The sequence below is a fragment of the Scyliorhinus torazame genome, chromosome 4 (assembly GCF_047496885.1).
Source record: "Scyliorhinus torazame isolate Kashiwa2021f chromosome 4, sScyTor2.1, whole genome shotgun sequence".
Classification (NCBI taxonomy): Eukaryota; Metazoa; Chordata; class Chondrichthyes; order Carcharhiniformes; family Scyliorhinidae; genus Scyliorhinus; species Scyliorhinus torazame.
Window position 1 is genome coordinate 50709247 of NC_092710.1, and position 21977 is coordinate 50731223.

At 42.5% G+C, this 21977-nt stretch overlaps 7 non-coding genes across 7 annotated transcripts; all 7 read left to right on the forward strand.

Annotated features, from left to right (window-relative positions):
- The first annotated feature begins 8105 nt into the window (after positions 1–8105).
- Positions 8106–8178, forward strand: trnak-uuu (transfer RNA lysine (anticodon UUU)). The gene has a single exon. It is a non-coding gene; the product is annotated as a tRNA-Lys (tRNA).
- A 1489-nt stretch (positions 8179–9667) lies between these two features.
- Positions 9668–9740, forward strand: trnak-uuu (transfer RNA lysine (anticodon UUU)). Its single transcript has one exon. It is a non-coding gene; the product is annotated as a tRNA-Lys (tRNA).
- Positions 9741–10193: 453 nt separating this feature from the next.
- trnat-ugu (transfer RNA threonine (anticodon UGU)) lies at positions 10194–10267 on the forward strand. The gene has a single exon. It is a non-coding gene; the product is annotated as a tRNA-Thr (tRNA).
- A 4284-nt stretch (positions 10268–14551) lies between these two features.
- Positions 14552–14624, forward strand: trnak-uuu (transfer RNA lysine (anticodon UUU)). Its single transcript has one exon. It is a non-coding gene; the product is annotated as a tRNA-Lys (tRNA).
- Positions 14625–15075: 451 nt separating this feature from the next.
- Positions 15076–15149, forward strand: trnat-ugu (transfer RNA threonine (anticodon UGU)). The gene has a single exon. It is a non-coding gene; the product is annotated as a tRNA-Thr (tRNA).
- A 5953-nt stretch (positions 15150–21102) lies between these two features.
- trnak-uuu (transfer RNA lysine (anticodon UUU)) lies at positions 21103–21175 on the forward strand. The gene has a single exon. It is a non-coding gene; the product is annotated as a tRNA-Lys (tRNA).
- Positions 21176–21626: 451 nt separating this feature from the next.
- Positions 21627–21700, forward strand: trnat-ugu (transfer RNA threonine (anticodon UGU)). Its single transcript has one exon. It is a non-coding gene; the product is annotated as a tRNA-Thr (tRNA).
- The last annotated feature ends 277 nt before the right edge of the window (positions 21701–21977 follow it).

Genomic DNA, 21977 nt, shown 5'->3' on the forward strand with positions numbered 1-21977 from the left:
TAGGTGATGTGGAAGATGGGCTTAATGAACATGCGGGATGGAGCAGGTGGGACTGGAATTTGTGGGAAATGGGAAGGTGCGAGGGTGGAGAATGTGGAGGATGGAAAATGTAGTGGATGCGGATTGTGGAGGATTGAAAATGTGGGTTGGGGCAAGTTGAGGAATGGTTAAGTTGGGGGATGGGAAAATGGGCAATGGGAAAGTTGGGTGACGAGGAAGGGGGTGGGGTTGGGAATGTTTTGTTGGGGCAGGTGGGTGCGAAATTGGTGTCATGGGGGTGGAGTGGGGTATTGGCAAGGTGAGGGTGGGAAAGTTAGGGGATGGGGTGGTTGGGATGGCAAAGGTGTCCTTTGTGGAACATTCATGATTGGGAAGGTGGCGCCAGGAGAAGGTATTGAATGTGGTACATCAGGGATGGGGAATGTTGGGAATGAGGAATGTGGAATACGCAGAAGGTGGGGGGTGGGGAAGATGGGGATGGTGAATTTGCTGGACGTGAAAGGTGGGGTGTAGTCAAGCCTAGACTCTGGCAGAGCGGTGTGGAGGTTGGTCGTCACCACCAGGACCCATTTTCCTTGTGGGGTGGCTGTGGGAGGACGGGGTGGGGAGGTCTTGGGGAGGGGGAGCAGAGATCCTTGGCCATGTCAGTCGGGATGGTCAGTGTCTGAAGTAGCAACTCCTGCAGGTAGATCATTCTAACTGACAGGACAATGGAACAATGATAGATGATGTTGTGATGCAACAAAGATCATTGATCAAAAAGTAGGAGGGACTGGATTCCTTTCTCAAATTGTAGCTTCATATTGCCCTGGGTTTCGTGTAGTTTTGCTTATTCAGGCTTCAGACCGAGACAGAGAGCAAGGACTTTATGTCCATTCTTTCTAAGTGAGTACCCCTCATATCAACATCGCCTACAACACAAATTGCCACCCCTGTCCCCTGTAAAATGATGGAAAGAGCTTTCCTCTTCATTTTCAAATACTCCATTGCCTGGAGCCAACCTCTGGTCGCTGAACCATTTGGAGATGGAAAGCTTGCTCCCTCTTCCTCTTCCCCTATGCAACTGGCAACAGATGTTGAAGAAGGTGGCACCATGTAAGGGTGCAGTGTAAGCACAGGAGCAGGCAGCTCGATGCCACCAGGCATAGTGATAAACCGAATCTGCCTGCAGACTCCCGCAGGTGGAGCAAAGATGCTAAATTGAGATCTGAAAGACTGATCATCATAAATCTTGCCCTACCTGGGTGTATAATCCAGGTGGCATGGTGCCTGTGTCAGCAATTCAGCTCTCTCATATAAATTTAGTTTGGCATAATTTTGAAGTATATAAAAGCCTGAATGGTATCGACAAGGTCTGTGTGGAAAGATGTTTCCTCTTTTGAGCTGAGATCTAGGGGGCGCTGTTTTTAACATCCAGGCACCCTTATGGGATAGAGAAGATTGATTTTTCTCTGTCCATGGGTTGTCCAACTTTGAGGCTTTACCTCAGAAAGCAATGGAAGCGGGGTCACTGAATATTGTTAAATCAGAGATAAATTGCTCTTGTTGGGCAGCAAAAGTTTTTGAGAGTCGTTGGGAATTTAAAAATCGAAACACAATCCAAACATCCATAATCTTATTGAATGTTGGTGCTGTCTTGAGAGGCCCAGTCACCTTCTTCTGCTCCAGTTTTGTATGTTCAAATGGAACCAATTTGAAAGCAAACACATTTGCACAGCGAATTCCTCATTGTAACGCAAAGAAAATGGCCAAATATTTTTTCAGCGAAAGAATTTAAATGGGGAAACCTTGGCGTCCTTAAAACGGATCAGTTGAAAATGTTTGCTGGGGAAAGATGTCCGCCGACACCCTCACCCGTTTACCGCCTCTGGTTGGGGTCCCAGCTCCCAGCAGTGAACGATTTTCCAGTAAAATCAAACAAAATGGGCTGATCCAGTCGTCAGTGGAACATCTGGATCTCGCGTCTCCCGTTGAGCACTCGGATCAATAGCTCAATGGTGACTCCAAATCTATGGCCTCGTCAATTTAATTGCAGCTACAATTACGAGGAGGTGGAGAGAGAGGAAGAAGCTCATGAGAGGGAAAGAGAGCGTGGGGAATGTTAAAGAGAGGGAAAGTGAGAAAGAGAAGGAAGGGAGAGGGAGGGATCAAGAAAAGGAAAGAGAATTTGCTTTTTCCGAATATTGGAAATGGAGCTGGCAACTCAAAGGTAAGGAGAGTATAGACGGCGTTGCTGCAAGTTAATATCTCTCTCGATGAGGAAATACCCACCCCATCCCCCTCACCATCCCTCTCACGTGGGACTACTTTCTGAGACCATCAAGTTTGTGAGATTCCTTTCCAAATTTGAAGAGAATGATGTGAAGCCATTTTTGTTCTTTTAGAAAATAGGAGGGCAGCTAAAATGGCCCCCAGATATCTGGACATTTTTAGTTCATGGGGAGCTGTTTGAGAGCGTCCAAGCGGTCTACTTCATGCTGCATTGTGATGGGCACCAGGGCCATAGGTCCCCAAGGCACAGGGCACCGATGGAGCCAGGGTTGTGGAGGGCAGAGTGCTGGAGGAGTGGCCGGGGGGGAGGGAGCAGGACAAGTGGGGGCACGGTCTGCAGTACAGCCTGTTGGACCTGGCTGGGCATGCGAGTACGCACCATGCTAACATGTCTGACTTTTACCCCCTGCAGACAATGGCCTTCAGGCAGCACGTTAGCGCAGTGCTTAGCACAGTTACTTCACAGCTCCAGCATTCCAGGTTCGATTTCTGGTTTGGGTCACTGTCTGTGCGGAGTCTGCACGTTCTCTGTGTGTGTGGGGGTTTTCTCCGGGTGCTCCGGCTTCCTCCCACAGTCCAAAGATGTGCAGGTTAGGTGGATTGGACACCCTAAATTGCCCTCAGTGTCCAAACCGTTTCGGTGGGGATACTGGGTTACGGGGATAAAGGGGATAGGGTGGAGGCATGGGGCTTAAGTAGGGTGCTCTTTCCAAGGGCCGTGCAGACTCACTGGTGGCCTTTTGTGGAACATAGGAGCAGGAGGAAGTCTTTCGGCCCTTCGAGCCTGCTCCGCCATTCATCACGATCATGGCTGATCATCCACCTCAAAAGCCTAATCCTGCTGTCTCCCCATAGCCTTTGATCCCATTCACCCCAAGTGCTATATCTAGCCGCCTCTTGAATATATTCAATGTTTTAGCATCAACTACTTCCTGTGGTAATGAATTCCACAGGCTCACCACTCTTTGGGTGAAAAAATATCTCCTCATCTCTGTCCAAAATGGTTTACCCTGAATCCTCAGACTGTGACCCCTGGCTCTGGACACACCCACATTGGTAACATCTTCCCCGCATTTACCCTGTCTAGTCCTGTCAGAATTTTATAAGTCTCTATGAGATCCCCCTCATTCTTCTGAACTCCAGCGAGAATAATCCTAACCTAGTCAATCTCTCCTCATATGATAGTCCAGCCATCCCTGGAATCAGTCTGGTAAACCTTCGCTGCACTCCCTCGAGAGCAAGAACATCCTTCCACAGAGGAGGAGACCAAAACTGCACGCAATACTCCAGGTGTGGCCTCACCATGGCCCTTTATAATTGCAGCAACACATCCCTCCTTCTATACTAGAAACACCTCGCAATGAAGGCCAACATACCACTTTACCACCTGCTGCACCTGCATGCTTACCTTCAGCGACTGGTGCACAAGGACACCCAGGTCCCGCTGCACAGTGAAAACAGCGTGGGAGCAGAGAGAGCCGGGACAGCGAAAACAGCGCCGGAGGAGAGAGCCGGGAGATTTAAAAAGCGCGGGAGGAGAGAGCCGGGACAGCGAAAACAGCGCGGGAGCAGAGAGAGCCGGGACAGCGAAAACAGCGCCGGAGGAGAGAGCCGGGAGATTTAAAAAGGGCGGGAGGAGAGAGCCGGGAGATTTAAAAAGCACGGGAGGAGAGAGCCGGGAGATTTAAAAAGCGCTGGAGGAGAGAGCCGGGACAGTGCTGGGAGAGGTGAGTGCACAAAAGGTGTGGCAGGAGTGCCTTTAGTCACGGAGTGCTGATTGGAACAGAGTGCATCTGAGTTTAGGTGAGTGACTGAGTTCGGGTGAGTGGCCAGAGAGGGCTATGTTTTTGTTGGTGTTCGGGTTTATCCTTGAGGTTCGACAAAAAATGTTTTTTTTTTTTAATATTTAAATTAATTAACTAGTTGAATATGGCTGGACAGGTGATGTGCTGTTGCTGTATGATGATGGAACTGGTGGATCCCATTGAGACCGTCAGTGACCACATCTGCAGTGTTGGCTGCTCGAGGAATTACGACTCAGAATTGATGAGCTGGAGACCGAGCTGCACACACTGCGGCACATCAGGGAGGGGGAGCATTACCTGGACGCTTTGTTTCAGGAGGCAGTCACACCCGGTAGAATATGTTCTGTTAATTCGGACAGTGGTCAGGGACAGAGTGGTATGACTGCAAGGGAGGCAGGTAGGGGGATCCTGAGTTTAGGAGTTGAGGAGCCTCATCCCTTGACTTTGTCCAACAGGTATAAGGTACTTGCTCCCTGTGTGGATGAGGAAGAGGGCTGTAGCGAGGATGCGTTGACTGACCACTGCACTTTGGTACAGGAAGCCATTCAAGAGGGGGGAGCAAAAAGACAAGTGGTAGTTGTAGGGGATTCTATAATTAGGGAGATTGATGGCATCCTTTGTAAGCCAGATCGAGAGTCCCGCATGGTATGTTGCCTGCCCAGTGCCAGGGTGAGGGACATCTCTGATCGGCTTGAAAGGATTTTGGAGAGGGAGGGGGAGGATCCAGTTGCTGTGGTCCACGTTGGGACTAACAACATAGGTAAGACTAGGAAAGAGAACCTGTTTGGGGATTATCAAACACTAGGGACTAAATTAAAGAGCAGGTCCTCCAGGGTTATAATCTCTGGATTACTACCCGAGCCACGTGCCAATTGACAGAGGGTTGAGAAAATTAGAGAAGTTAACACGTGGCTAAAGGAGTGGTGCGGGAAAGAGGGATTCCATTTCATGGGGCATTGGAATCAGTATTGGGGCAGGAGGGACCTGTACCGTTGGGACGGTCTTCACCTGAACCATTCTGGGACCAGTGTTCTAGCGAATAGGATAAATAGGTTGGTCACAAGGACTTTAAACTAGCAAGTTGGGGGGAAGGGAAGTGTAAAGCTATGGACAGTATAATGGTTAATGGAGATCAAGGCAGCAGGTTACGTGACAGGTTATTTTGTAGAGATATGGGTTCAAAGACAAGGAAAATTAGGAGAAAGGGTAAGAGGAAAAATAAATTGTGAAAAGTTGCTGATCAAGGTGTTAGGATTCATAACAAAAACATAAAAAACAGCATAAGTGTACTTTATCTGAATGCTCGTAGTATACGAAATAAGGTAAATGTGTTGATGGCACAAATCATCGTGAATGACTATGATTTAGTGGCCATTACTGAAACATGGTTAAAAGATGGTCACGACTGGGAGTTAAATATCCAAGGGTATCAGACTATACGAAAGGATAGAATGGACGGTAAGGGCGGTGGTGTAGCTTTGTTGCTTAAGGATGGCATCCGGGCAATAGTAAGGGATGATATTGGTGCTATGGACGACAAGGTTGAATCAATTTGGGTGGAAATCAGGAATAGTAAGGCAAAAAGGTCACTGATAGGAGTAGTCTATAGGCCACCAAATAGTAACAGAATGGTAGGGCAGGCAATAAGCAAAGAAATAACGGATGCATGTAGAAATGGTACAGTGGTTATCATGGGAGATTTTAATCTGCATATCGATTGGTTTAACCAGGTTGGTAAAGGCAGCCTTGAGGAGGAGTTTATAGAATGTGCCCGGGATAATTTCCTGGAACAGTATGTAATGGAACCTACAAGGGAACAAGCGGTCCTAGATCTGGACATGTGTAATGAGGCAGGATTGATTAATGATCTTATAGTTCGGGATCCTCTTGGAAGGAGCGACCACAATATGGTGGAATTTAAAATACAGTTGGAGGATGACAAGGTAAAATCAAACACTAGTGTTTTGTGCTTAAACAAAGGCGATTACAATGGGATGAGAGAAGAACTAGCTAAGGTAGACTGGGAGCAAAGACTTCATGGTGAAGCAGTTGAGGAACAGTGGAGAACCTTCCGTGCAATCTTTCACAGTGTTCAGAAAAGGTTCATAGCAACAAGAAAGAAAGACGGTAGAAAGGGGAAAAATCGACCGTGGATATCTAAGGAGGTGAGGGAGAGTATCAAATTGAAGGAAAAAACATACAAAGTGGCAAAATTTAGTGGGAGACTAGAGGACTGGGTAGTCTTTAGGGGACAACAGAAAGCTATAAAAAAGCCATAAAGAAGAGTAAGGTTGACTATGAAAGTAAACTGGCTCAGAACATAAAAGCAGATAGTAAAAGCTTCTACAAATATCTAAAACAAAAAAGAGTCGCTAAGGTAAATATTGGTCCTTTGGAAGATGAGAAGGGAGATTTAATAATAGGAGACGGGGAAATGGCTGAGGAGCTGAACAGGTTTTTTGGGTCAGTCTTCACAGTGGAGGACACAAATAACATGCCAGTGACTGATGGAAATAAGGATATGATAGGTGAGGACCTTGAGAGGATTGTAATCACTAAGGAGGCAGTATTGGGCAAGCTAATGGGGCTAAAGGTAGACAAGTCTCCTGGCCCTGATGGGATGCATCCCAGAGTGTTAAAAGAGATGGCTAGGGAAATCGTAAACGCACTAGTGATAATTTATCAAAATTCACTAGACTCTGGGGTGGTCCCAGCGGATAGGAAAGTAGCAAACGTGACACCACTGTTTAAAAAAGGGGGTCGGCAGAAAGTGGGTAATTATAGGCCGGTAAGCTAAACTTCGGTTGCAGGGAAAATGCTGGAATCTATCATTAAGGAGGAAATAGCGGGGCACCTGGAGGGAAATTGTCCCATTGGGCAGACGCAGCATGGGTTCATAAAGGGTAGGTCGTGTCTGACTAATTTGGTAGAATTTTTTGAGGACGTTACCAATGCAGTAGATAACGGGGAGCCAATGGATGTGGTATATCTGGATTTCCAGAAAGCTTTTGACAAGGTGCCACACAAAAGGTTGCTGCATAAACTAAAGATGCATGGCATTGAGGGTAAAGTGGTAGCATGGGTAGAGGATTGGTTAACTAACAGAAAGCAGAGAGTGGGGATAAATTGGTGTTTCTCTGGTTGGCAAACTGTAACTAGTGGGTTCCCTCAAGGATCAGTGTTGGGCCCGCAGTTGTTCACAATTTACATGGACAATTTAGAGTTGGGGACCAAGTGCAATGTGTCAAAGTTTGCAGACACTAAGATGAGTGGTAAAGCAAAAAGGGCAGAGGATACCGGAAGTGTGCAGAAGGATTTGGATAGGTTAGGTGAATGGGCTAGGTCTGGCAGATGGAATTCAATGTTGCCAAGTGTGAGGCAATCCATTTTGGGAGGAATAACAGCAGAATGGATTATTATTTAAACGGTAAGATGTTAAAACATGCTGCTGTGCATTGGGACCTGGGTGTGCTGGTGCACGAGTCGCAAAAAGTTGGTGTGCAGGTGCAACAGGTGATTAAGAAGGCTAATCGAGTTTTGTCTTTCATTGCTAGAGGGATGGAGTTCAAGACTAGTGAGGTTATGCTGCAATTGTATAGGGTGCTGGTGAGGCCGTATCTGGAGTATTGTGTTCAGTTTTGTGTTCCTTACCTGAGAAAGGACATATTGGCACTGGAGGGAGTGCAGAGGAGATTCACTAGGTTGATCCCAGAGTTGAGGGGATTGGATTATGATGAGAGGTTGAGTAGACTGGGACTGTACTCATTGGAGTTTAGAAGGATGCGGGGGGGATCTTATTCAGACATATAAAATTATGAAGGGAATAGAAAGGATAGATGCGGGCAGGATGTTTCCACTGGTCGGGTAAAATGCGAGTCCAAGTTGAAGAATTTGAGAAAGGAAACTAAAGGGAGGCTGCCGGTCTGCTTGCGAGGGAAATGAGCTGGAGAGGCTGAATTACCAGTGAAGGAAATTCAAAAGATACAATATGAGATTTTGAAGTGAGCTATGAGAGCATTTTTATAATGGGCCCTGATAGCTCAGTCGGTAGAACATCAGACTTTTAATCTGAGGGTCCAGGGTTCAAGTCCCTGTCAGGGTTTTGATTTTGGCTCAAGGCGTTTGCTTTCCAATGAACGGTCGGAAATAAAAATAAAGAATGCAGGATGCTTTATGGAAAGTGGAAGAACCGTGACAACGTCGTGTTTGCCAAATTGCAACAGCCGTCCAGAATTTTAAAGAATTTTTGCTAGATTTTCAGTTGATGTATAAACTCTCTCCTGGTCTTGTCCTGCATTATACCACTGTAGTAATCCGGCAATGTTTAATCACTTCCCAATTTGCAAAATATTTCCTGTTTGTATACTTCTTTCCTGCAGAACTGCTTTTAAATTAATAACTTTCAGAAATAACTGCAATTTTTACAGTTTCAAAAGGCCAGTGCTGATGAATATTTTAGTTTGCACTCTCAAAGTCAGCAGGAGAAATCAACAATACTGATGTTGAATCAAAACAATTGAAATCTTTTCTACACTTGCAAAGTTCCTTTGCAGATTGGTGCTGTGGCTTAGATGGTTAAAGCACCTGTCTTATAAACAAGAAATCCAGAGTTCAAATCTCAGCAGTGCCTTTATACATTCAGGTCAAAGCATGTAGCCTGTGAAGAATGTTCCTCATTTAATGGTGAACACAGAAAATGTTCACCTCATATCTGTGGTACTGACCTTCAAAATTGTTTTCGCTTGTTTTATGTCAAACTTGATTCAAACTTCCATATCTCCCATTTTTCACGCAACTTCCATTTTCCTCATCTACTCCATTGCATGTAACTTCGATTCAGCTCTGAATAAGGATCACACGGATTTGAAACATTAACTTTGTGTCTGGTTCCACAGACGTCCTCAAATTTGATGAGCTTTAATCAAATCATTTTTAGTTTCTCATGCAGATTCACAGATTTACTCTGATGAAGAGTGACCCAGCCTCGAAACGTTAGCTCGGTTCTCTCTTCACAGATGCTGCCAGACCCACTGAGATTTTCCATCATTTCCTGTTTTTTTTTTCAGATTTCACATCTGCAGTAATTTGCCTTTTTATTGGACGATATCTGTTGCTGCATGTCAGCAAGAACGATTTGGGCGGGATAAAGGATGGGGCGTTTTCAATGAAGATGTGGCGTTGACAGATCTATTTACACCCTGAAACTTTGCGATTTGCATAATTTGCTACTTTACTCGATGAGCTTACTTGCGTTCACACTCTGCCACAACAAACAACAGATGACACGCTTTATTCCCTCTCTCAAAATCCAATCTGTATCTCTGCAGCTTCCCACTGATATCTCAGCGAACTAACCGTAATCTTCAATGTCTTGAAGTTCCAGTGCATGTCCCTGGGTAACAACAGTTGTCACATCACAGGTCATTGGTAAAATGCGAGTCCAAGTTGAAGAATTTGAGAAAGAAAGCCGAAGGGAGGCTGCCGGTCTGCTTGCGAGGGAAATGAGCTGGAGAGGCTGAATTACCAGTGAAGGAAATTCAAAAGATACAATATGAGACTTTGAAGTGAGCTGTGACACATTTTTTAAATGGGTCTTGGTAGCTCAGTCGGTAGAGCATCAGACTTTTAATCTGAGGGTCCAGGGTTCAAGTCCCTGTCAGGGTTTTGATTTTGGCTCAAGGCGTTTGCTTCCCAATGAACGGTCGGAAATAAAAATAAAGAATGCAGGATGCTTTATGGAAAGTGGAAGAACCGTGACAACGTTGTGTTTGCCAAATTGCAACAGCCGTCCAGAATTTTCAAGAATTTTTGCTCGATTTTCAGTGAATGGAATAACTCTCTCCTGGTCTTGTCCTGCATTATACCACTGTAGTTTTCTGGCCATGTTTAATCACTTCCCAATTCGCAAAATATTTCCTGTTTGTATACTTCTTTCCTGCAGATCTGCTTTTAAATTAATAACTTTCAGAATAACTGCAATTTTTACACTTTCAAAAGCCCAGTGCCGATGAATATTTTAATTTGCACTCTCAAAGTCAGCAGGAGAAATCAACAATACTGATGTTTAATCAAAACAATTGAAATCTGTTCTACACTTGCAAAGCGGTCTTGCAGATTGGTGCTGTGGCTTAGATGGTTAAAGCGCCTGTCTTGTAAACAGGCGGTCCTGAGTTTAAATCTCAGCAGTACCTTTATACATTCAGGTTTAACCATGTAGCCTGTGAAGAATGCTCCTCATTCAATGGTGGACACAAGAAATGGTGACAACGTTTCTGTGGTACTGACCTTCAACATTGCTTTCCCTTGTTTTATTTCAAACTTCCATATCTCCCGCTTTTCACGCAACTTCCATTTTCCTCATCTAGTCCCTTGCATGTAACCTCGCTTCAGCTCTGAATAAGCATCACACGGATTTGAAACATTAACTTTGTGTCTGGCTCCACAGACATCCTCAAATTTTATGAGCTTTAATCCAATCATTTGTAGATTCTCATGCACATTCACAACATGTGCAGTATTTTCCTTTGAATGCACGACAGGATTGACCTCAGGAAATCCAGTAGGAACATTCTGAATGTCTGTCAGTGATGTCTGTGGGCAAAGATTGAATGATTAAATGATTTACTCTGATGAAGAGTGACCCAGCCTCGAAGCGTTAGCTCGGTTCTCTCTTCACAGATGCTGCCAGACCCACTGAGATGTTCCATCATTTCCTGTTTTTTTTCAGATTTCACATCTGCAGTAATTTGCCTTTTTATTGGACGATATATGTTGCTGCATGTCAGCAAGAACGATTTGGGCGGTATAAAGGATGGGGCGTTTTCCATGAAGATGTGGCGTTGACAGATCTATTTACACCCTGAAACTTTGCGATTTGCATAATTTGTTACTTTACTAGATGAGCTTACTTGCGTTCACACTCTGCCACAACAGACAACAGATGACATGCTTTATTCCCTCTCTCAAAATACAATCTGTATCTCTGCAGCTTCCCACTGATATCTCAGCGAACTAGTGTAATCTTCAATGTCTTGAAGTTCCTGTGCATGTCCATGGGTAACAACAGTTGTCACATCACAGGTCATTGGTAAAATGTGAGTCCAAGTGAAGAATTTGAGAAAGAAAGCCGAAGGGAGGCTGCCGGTCTGCTTGCGAGGGAAATGAGCTGGAGAGGCCGAATTACCAGTGAAGGAAATTCAAAAGATACAATATGAGATTTTGAACTGAACTATGAGAACATATTTGTAATGGGCCCTGGTAGCTCAGTCGGTAGAGCATCAGACTTTTAATCTGAGGGTCCATAGTTCAAGTCCCTGTCAGGGTTTTGAATTTGGCTCAAGGCGTTTGCTTCCCAATGAGCGGTCGGAAATAAAAATAAAGAATGCAGGATGCTTCAATGAAAGTGGGAGAACCGTGACAACGTCGTGTTTGCCAAATTGCAACAGCCGTCCAGAATTTTCAAGAATCTTTGCTAGATTTTCAGTGAATGTAAAAACTCTCTCCTGGTCTTATCCAGCATTATACCACTGTAGTTTTCTGGCCATGTTTAATCACTTCCCAATTCGCAAAATATTTCCTGTTTGTATACTTCTTTCCTGCAGAACTGCTTTTAAATTAATAACTTTCAAAAATAACTGCAATTTTTACAGTTTCAAAAGGCCAGTGCTGATGAATATTTTAGTTTGCACTCTCAAAGTCAGCAGGAGAAATCAACAATACTGATGTTGAATCAAAACAATTGAAATCTTTTCTACACTTGCAAATTTCCTTTGCAGATTGGTGCTGTGGCTTAGATGGTTAAAGCACCTGTCTTATAAACAAGAAATCCAGAGTTCGAATCTCAGCAGTGCCTTTATACATTCAGGTCAAAGCATGTAGCCTGTGAAGAATGTTCCTCATTTAATGGTGAACACAGAAAATGTTGACCTCATATCTGTGGTACTGACCTTCAAAATTGTTTTCGCTTGTTTTATGTCAAACTTGATTCAAACTTCCATATCTCCAATTTTTCACGCAACTTCCATTTTCCTCATCTACTCCATTGCATGTAACTTCGATTCAGCTCTGAATAAGGATCACACGGATTTGAAACATTAACTTTGTGTCTGGTTCCACAGACGTCCTCAAATTTGATGAGCTTTAATCCAATCATTTTTAGTTTCTCATGCAGATTCACAGATTTACTCTGATGAAGAGTGACCCAGCCTCGAAACGTTAGCTCGGTTCTCTCTTCACAGATGCTGCCAGACCCACTGAGATTTTCCATCATTTCCTGTTTTTTTTCAGATTTCACATCTGCAGTAATTTGCCTTTTTATTGGACGATATATGTTGCTGCATGTCAGCATGAACGATTTGGGTAGGATAAAGGATGGGGCGTTTTCCATGAAGATGTGGTGTTGACAGATCTATTTACACCCTGAAACTTTGCGATTTGCATAATTTGCTACTTTACTCGATGAGCTTACTTGCGTTCACACTCTGCCACAACAAACAACAGATGACACGCTTTATTCCCTCTCTCAAAATCCAATCTGTATCTCTGCAGCTTCCCACTGATATCTCAGTGAACTAAATGTAATCTTCAATGTATTGAAGTCCCAGTGCGTGTCCCTGGGTAACAACAGTTGTCACATCACAGGTCATTGGTAAAATGCGAGTCCACGTTGAAGAATTTGAGAAAGAAAGCCGAAGGGAGGCTGCCGGTCTGCTTGCGAGGGAAATGAGCTGGAGAGGCTGAATTCCCAGTGAAGGAAATTCAAAAGATACAATATGAGACTTTGAACTGAACTATGAGAACATTTCTGTAATGAGCCCTGGTAGCTCAGTCGGTAGAGCATCAGACATTTAATCTGAGGGTCCAGAGTTCAAGTCCCTGTCAGGGTCTTGATTTTGGCTCAAGGCGTTTGCTTCCCAATGAACGGTCGGAAATAAAAATAAAGAATGCAGGATGCTTCAAGGAAAGTGGAAGAACCGTGACAACGTCGTGTTTGCCAAATTGCAACAGCCGTCCAGAATTTTCAAGAATTTTTGCTAGATTTTCAGTGAATGTAAAAACTCTCTCCTGGTCTTATCCAGCATTATACCACTGTAGTTTTCTGGCCATGTTTAATCACTTCCCAATTTGCAAAATATTTCCTGTTTGTATACTTCTTTCCTGCAGAACAGCTTTTAAATTAATAACTTTCAGAAATAACTGCAATTTTTACAGTTTCAAAAGGCCAGTGCTGATGAATATTTTAATTTGCACTCTCAAAGTCAGCAGGAGAAATCAACAATACTGATGTTTAATCAAAACAATTGAAATCTGTTCTACACTTGCAAAGCTGTCTTGCAGATTGGTGCTGTGGCTTAGATGGTTAAAGTGCCTGTCTTGAAATCAGGAGATCCTGAGTTCAAATCTCAGCCGTAGCTTTCTGCATTCAGGTTTAAGCATGTAGCCTGTGAAGAATGCTCTTCATTCAATGGTGGACACAGGAAATGTTGACAATGTTTCTGTGGTACTCACCTTGAACATTGCTTTCCCGTGATTTATGTCAAACTTCCATATCTCCCACTTTTCACGCAACTTCCATTTTCCTCATCTACTCCATTGCATGCAACCTCGCTTCAGCTCTGAATAAGGATCACACGGATTTGAAACATTAACTTTGTGTCTGGCTCCACAGACATCCTCAAATTTTATGAGCTTTAATCCAATCATTTTTAGTTTCTCATGCAGATTCACAACATGTGCAGTATTTTCCTTTGAATGCACGACAGGATTGCCCTCAGAAAATCCAGTAGGAACATTTTGAATGTCTGTCAGCGATGTCTGTGAGCAAAGATTGAATGATTAAATGATTTACTCTGATGAAGAATGACCCTGCCTCGAAACTTTAGCTCGGTTCTCTCTTCACAGATGCTGCCAGACACACTGAGATTTTCCATCATTTCCTGTTTTTTTTCAGATTTCAAATATGCAGTAATTTGCCTTTTTATTGGACGATATATGTTGCTGCATGTCAGCAAGAACGATTTGGGCGGGATAAAGGATGGGGCCTTTTCCATGAAGATGTGGCATTTGCAGATCTATATACCCCATGAAAATTTGCAATTTGCATAATTTGCTACTTTACTAAATGAGCTTACTTGCGTTCACACTCTGCCACAACAAACAACAGATGACACGCTTTATTCCCTCTCTCAAAATCCAATCTGTATCTCTGCAGCTTCCCACTGATATCTCAGCGAACTAACCGTAATCTTCAATGTCTTGAAGTCCCAGTGCATGTCCCTGGGTAACAACAGTTGTCACATCACAGGTCATTGGTAAAATGCGAGTCCAAGTTGAAGAATTTGAGAAAGAAAGCCGAAGGGAGGCTGCCGGTCTGCTTGCGAGGGAAATGAGCTGGAGAGGCTGAATGACCAGTGAAGGAAATTCAAAAGATACAATATGAGACTTTAAAGTGAGCTATGAGAACATTGTTATAATGGGCCCTGGTAGCTCAGTCGGTAGAGCATCAGACTTTTAATCTGAGGATCCAGGGTTCAAGTCCCTGTCAGGGTTTCGATTTTGGCTCAAGGCGTTTGCTTCCCAATGAACGGTCGGAAATAAAAATAAAGAATGCAGGATGCTTTATGGAAAGTGGAAGAACCGTGATAACGTCGTGTTTGCCAAATTGCAACAGCCGCCCAGAATTCTCAAGAATTTTTGCGAGATTTTCAGTTAACGTAAAAACTCTCCTGTTCTTATCCAGCATTATACCACTATAGTTTTCTGGCCATGTTTAATAATTTCCCAATTCGCAAAATATTTCCTGTTTGTATACTTCTTTCCTGCAGAACTGCTTTTAAATTAATAACTTTCAGAAATAACTGCAATTTTTCAGTTTCAAAAGACCAGTGCCGATGAATATTTTAATTTGCACTCTCAAAATCAGCAGGAGTAATCAACAAGACTGATGTTTAATCAAAACAATTGAAATCTGTTCCACACTTGCAAGCCTGTCTTGCAGATTGGTGTTGTGGCTTAGATGGTTAAAGCGCCTGTCTTGTAAACAGGAGATCCTGAGTTCAAATCTCAGTAGTACTTTTAGACATTCAGGTCAAAGCATGTAGCCTGTGAAGAATGGTGAACATAGAAAATGTTGACAACATTTCTGTGGTACTGACCTTTAAGATTGTTTTCGCTTGTTTTATGTCAAACTTTATTCAAACTTCCATATCTCCCATTTTTCATGCAACTTCCGTTTTCCTCATCTACTCCATTGCATGTAATCTCACTTCAGCTCTGAATAAGGATCACACGGATTTGCAACATTAACTTTGTGTCTGGCTCCACAGACATCCTCAAATTTTATGAACTTTCATCCAAGCATTTTTAGTTTCTCATGCAGATTCACAATATGTGCAGTATTTTCCTTTGAATGCACGACAGGATTCACCTCAGGAAATCCAGTAGGAATATTTTGAATGTTTGTCAGCGATGTCTGTGAGCAAAGATTGAGTGATTAAATGATTTACTCTGATGAAGAGAGACCCAACTTCGAAAAGTTAGCTCGGTTCTCTCTTCATAGATGCTGCCAGACCCACTGAGATTTTCCATCATTTCCTGTTTTAATTCAGATTTCACATCCGCAGTAATTAGCTTTTTTATTGGACGATATATGTTGCTGCATGTCAGCAAGAACGATTTGGGTGGGATAAAGGATGGGGCGTTTTCCATGAAGATGTGGCGTTGACAGATCTATTTACACCCTGAAATTTGCGATTTGCATAATCTGTTAGTTTTCTAGATGAGCTTACTTGCGTTCACACTCTGCCACAACAAACAACAGATGACACGCTTTATTCCCTCTCTCAAAATACAACCTGTATCTCTGCAGCTTCCCACTCACATCTCAGCGAACTAAACATAATCTTCAATGTCTTGAAGTCCCAGTGCATGTCCCTGGGTAACAACAGTTGTCACATCACAAGTCACTGGTAAAATGCGAGTCCAAGTTGAAGAATTTGAGAAAGAAGGCCGAAGGGAGGCTGCCAGTCTTCCTGCGAGGGAAATGAGCTGGAGAGGCCGAATTACCAGTGAAGGAAATTCAAAAGATACAATATGAGACTTTGAAGTGAGCTATGAGCACATTTTTATATTGGGCCCTGTTAGCTCAGTCGGTAGTGCATCAGACTTTTAATTTGAGGGTCCAGGGTTTAAGTCCCTGTCAGGGGGTTGATTTTGGCTCAAGGCGTTTGCTTCCCAATGAACGGTCGGAAATAAAAATGAAGAATGCAGGATGCTTTATGGAAAGTGGAAGAACCGTGACAATGTCGTGTTTGCCAAATTGCAACAGCCGTCCAGAATTTTCAATAATTTTTGCTAGATTTTCAGTTGATGTTTAAACTCTCTCCTGGTCTTGTCCTGCATTAGACCACTGTTGTTTTCTGGCCATGTTTAATCACATACCAATTCGCAAAATATTTCCTGTTTGTATACTTCTTTCTTGCAGAAATGCTTTTAAATTATTAACTTTCAGAATAACTGCAATTTTTACAGTGTCAAAAGCCCAGTGCCGATGAATATTTTAATTTGCACTCTCAAAGTCAGCAGGAGAAATCAACAATCCTGATGTTTAATCAAAACAATTGAAATCTGTTCCACACTTGCAAGCCTATCTTGCAGATTGGTGCTGTGGCTTAGATGGTTAAAGTGCCTGTCTTATATACAGGAGATCCTGAGTTCAAATCTCAATAGTACTTTTATACATTCAGGTCAAAGCATGTAGCCTGTGAAGAATGATCCTCATTTCATGGTGAACACAGAAAATGTTGACAACATTTCTGTGGTACTGACCTTCAAGATTGCATTCCCCCGTTTTATGTCAAATTTGATTCAAACTTCCATATCTCCCATTTTTCACGCAACTTCCATTTTCCTCATCTAGTCCCTTGCATGTAACCTCGCTTCAGCTCTGAATAAGCATCACACGGATTTGAAACATTAACTTTGTGTCTGGCTCCACAGACATCCTCAAATTTTATGAGCTTTAATCCAATCATTTGTAGATTCTCATGCACATTCACAACATGTGCAGTATTTTCCTTTGAATGCACGACAGGATTGACCTCAGGAAATCCAGTAGGAACATTCTGAATGTCTGTCAGTGATGTCTGTGGGCAAAGATTGAATGATTAAATGATTTACTCTGATGAAGAGTGACCCAGCCTCGAAGCGTTAGCTCGGTTCTCTCTTCACAGATGCTGCCAGACCCACTGAGATGTTCCATCATTTCCTGTTTTTTTTCAGATTTCACATCTGCAGTAATTTGCCTTTTTATTGGACGATATATGTTGCTGCATGTCAGCAAGAACGATTTGGGCGGTATAAAGGATGGGGCGTTTTCCATGAAGATGTGGCGTTGACAGATCTATTTACACCCTGAAACTTTGCGATTTGCATAATTTGTTACTTTACTAGATGAGCTTACTTGCGTTCACACTCTGCCACAACAGACAACAGATGACATGCTTTATTCCCTCTCTCAAAATACAATCTGTATCTCTGCAGCTTCCCACTGATATCTCAGCGAACTAGTGTAATCTTCAATGTCTTGAAGTTCCTGTGCATGTCCATGGGTAACAACAGTTGTCACATCACAGGTCATTGGTAAAATGTGAGTCCAAGTGAAGAATTTGAGAAAGAAAGCCGAAGGGAGGCTGCCGGTCTGCTTGCGAGGGAAATGAGCTGGAGAGGCCGAATTACCAGTGAAGGAAATTCAAAAGATACAATATGAGATTTTGAACTGAACTATGAGAACATATTTGTAATGGGCCCTGGTAGCTCAGTCGGTAGAGCATCAGACTTTTAATCTGAGGGTCCATAGTTCAAGTCCCTGTCAGGGTTTTGAATTTGGCTCAAGGCGTTTGCTTCCCAATGAGCGGTCGGAAATAAAAATAAAGAATGCAGGATGCTTCAATGAAAGTGGGAGAACCGTGACAACGTCGTGTTTGCCAAATTGCAACAGCCGTCCAGAATTTTCAAGAATCTTTGCTAGATTTTCAGTGAATGTAAAAACTCTCTCCTGGTCTTATCCAGCATTATACCACTGTAGTTTTCTGGCCATGTTTAATCACTTCCCAATTCGCAAAATATTTCCTGTTTGTATACTTCTTTCCTGCAGAACTGCTTTTAAATTAATAACTTTCAAAAATAACTGCAATTTTTACAGTTTCAAAAGGCCAGTGCTGATGAATATTTTAGTTTGCACTCTCAAAGTCAGCAGGAGAAATCAACAATACTGATGTTGAATCAAAACAATTGAAATCTTTTCTACACTTGCAAATTTCCTTTGCAGATTGGTGCTGTGGCTTAGATGGTTAAAGCACCTGTCTTATAAACAAGAAATCCAGAGTTCGAATCTCAGCAGTGCCTTTATACATTCAGGTCAAAGCATGTAGCCTGTGAAGAATGTTCCTCATTTAATGGTGAACACAGAAAATGTTGACCTCATATCTGTGGTACTGACCTTCAAAATTGTTTTCGCTTGTTTTATGTCAAACTTGATTCAAACTTCCATATCTCCAATTTTTCACGCAACTTCCATTTTCCTCATCTACTCCATTGCATGTAACTTCGATTCAGCTCTGAATAAGGATCACACGGATTTGAAACATTAACTTTGTGTCTGGTTCCACAGACGTCCTCAAATTTGATGAGCTTTAATCCAATCATTTTTAGTTTCTCATGCAGATTCACAGATTTACTCTGATGAAGAGTGACCCAGCCTCGAAACGTTAGCTCGGTTCTCTCTTCACAGATGCTGCCAGACCCACTGAGATTTTCCATCATTTCCTGTTTTTTTTCAGATTTCACATCTGCAGTAATTTGCCTTTTTATTGGACGATATATGTTGCTGCATGTCAGCATGAACGATTTGGGTAGGATAAAGGATGGGGCGTTTTCCATGAAGATGTGGTGTTGACAGATCTATTTACACCCTGAAACTTTGCGATTTGCATAATTTGCTACTTTACTCGATGAGCTTACTTGCGTTCACACTCTGCCACAACAAACAACAGATGACACGCTTTATTCCCTCTCTCAAAATCCAATCTGTATCTCTGCAGCTTCCCACTGATATCTCAGTGAACTAAATGTAATCTTCAATGTATTGAAGTCCCAGTGCGTGTCCCTGGGTAACAACAGTTGTCACATCACAGGTCATTGGTAAAATGCGAGTCCACGTTGAAGAATTTGAGAAAGAAAGCCGAAGGGAGGCTGCCGGTCTGCTTGCGAGGGAAATGAGCTGGAGAGGCTGAATTCCCAGTGAAGGAAATTCAAAAGATACAATATGAGACTTTGAACTGAACTATGAGAACATTTCTGTAATGAGCCCTGGTAGCTCAGTCGGTAGAGCATCAGACATTTAATCTGAGGGTCCAGAGTTCAAGTCCCTGTCAGGGTCTTGATTTTGGCTCAAGGCGTTTGCTTCCCAATGAACGGTCGGAAATAAAAATAAAGAATGCAGGATGCTTCAAGGAAAGTGGAAGAACCGTGACAACGTCGTGTTTGCCAAATTGCAACAGCCGTCCAGAATTTTCAAGAATTTTTGCTAGATTTTCAGTGAATGTAAAAACTCTCTCCTGGTCTTATCCAGCATTATACCACTGTAGTTTTCTGGCCATGTTTAATCACTTCCCAATTTGCAAAATATTTCCTGTTTGTATACTTCTTTCCTGCAGAACAGCTTTTAAATTAATAACTTTCAGAAATAACTGCAATTTTTACAGTTTCAAAAGGCCAGTGCTGATGAATATTTTAATTTGCACTCTCAAAGTCAGCAGGAGAAATCAACAATACTGATGTTTAATCAAAACAATTGAAATCTGTTCTACACTTGCAAAGCTGTCTTGCAGATTGGTGCTGTGGCTTAGATGGTTAAAGTGCCTGTCTTGAAATCAGGAGATCCTGAGTTCAAATCTCAGCCGTAGCTTTCTGCATTCAGGTTTAAGCATGTAGCCTGTGAAGAATGCTCTTCATTCAATGGTGGACACAGGAAATGTTGACAATGTTTCTGTGGTACTCACCTTGAACATTGCTTTCCCGTGATTTATGTCAAACTTCCATATCTCCCACTTTTCACGCAACTTCCATTTTCCTCATCTACTCCATTGCATGCAACCTCGCTTCAGCTCTGAATAAGGATCACACGGATTTGAAACATTAACTTTGTGTCTGGCTCCACAGACATCCTCAAATTTTATGAGCTTTAATCCAATCATTTTTAGTTTCTCATGCAGATTCACAACATGTGCAGTATTTTCCTTTGAATGCACGACAGGATTGCCCTCAGAAAATCCAGTAGGAACATTTTGAATGTCTGTCAGCGATGTCTGTGAGCAAAGATTGAATGATTAAATGATTTACTCTGATGAAGAATGACCCTGCCTCGAAACTTTAGCTCGGTTCTCTCTTCACAGATGCTGCCAGACACACTGAGATTTTCCATCATTTCCTGTTTTTTTTCAGATTTCAAATATGCAGTAATTTGCCTTTTTATTGGACGATATATGTTGCTGCATGTCAGCAAGAACGATTTGGGCGGGATAAAGGATGGGGCCTTTTCCATGAAGATGTGGCATTTGCAGATCTATATACCCCATGAAAATTTGCAATTTGCATAATTTGCTACTTTACTAAATGAGCTTACTTGCGTTCACACTCTGCCACAACAAACAACAGATGACACGCTTTATTCCCTCTCTCAAAATCCAATCTGTATCTCTGCAGCTTCCCACTGATATCTCAGCGAACTAACCGTAATCTTCAATGTCTTGAAGTCCCAGTGCATGTCCCTGGGTAACAACAGTTGTCACATCACAGGTCATTGGTAAAATGCGAGTCCAAGTTGAAGAATTTGAGAAAGAAAGCCGAAGGGAGGCTGCCGGTCTGCTTGCGAGGGAAATGAGCTGGAGAGGCTGAATGACCAGTGAAGGAAATTCAAAAGATACAATATGAGACTTTAAAGTGAGCTATGAGAACATTGTTATAATGGGCCCTGGTAGCTCAGTCGGTAGAGCATCAGACTTTTAATCTGAGGATCCAGGGTTCAAGTCCCTGTCAGGGTTTCGATTTTGGCTCAAGGCGTTTGCTTCCCAATGAACGGTCGGAAATAAAAATAAAGAATGCAGGATGCTTTATGGAAAGTGGAAGAACCGTGATAACGTCGTGTTTGCCAAATTGCAACAGCCGCCCAGAATTCTCAAGAATTTTTGCGAGATTTTCAGTTAACGTAAAAACTCTCCTGTTCTTATCCAGCATTATACCACTATAGTTTTCTGGCCATGTTTAATAATTTCCCAATTCGCAAAATATTTCCTGTTTGTATACTTCTTTCCTGCAGAACTGCTTTTAAATTAATAACTTTCAGAAATAACTGCAATTTTTCAGTTTCAAAAGACCAGTGCCGATGAATATTTTAATTTGCACTCTCAAAATCAGCAGGAGTAATCAACAAGACTGATGTTTAATCAAAACAATTGAAATCTGTTCCACACTTGCAAGCCTGTCTTGCAGATTGGTGTTGTGGCTTAGATGGTTAAAGCGCCTGTCTTGTAAACAGGAGATCCTGAGTTCAAATCTCAGTAGTACTTTTAGACATTCAGGTCAAAGCATGTAGCCTGTGAAGAATGGTGAACATAGAAAATGTTGACAACATTTCTGTGGTACTGACCTTTAAGATTGTTTTCGCTTGTTTTATGTCAAACTTTATTCAAACTTCCATATCTCCCATTTTTCATGCAACTTCCGTTTTCCTCATCTACTCCATTGCATGTAATCTCACTTCAGCTCTGAATAAGGATCACACGGATTTGCAACATTAACTTTGTGTCTGGCTCCACAGACATCCTCAAATTTTATGAACTTTCA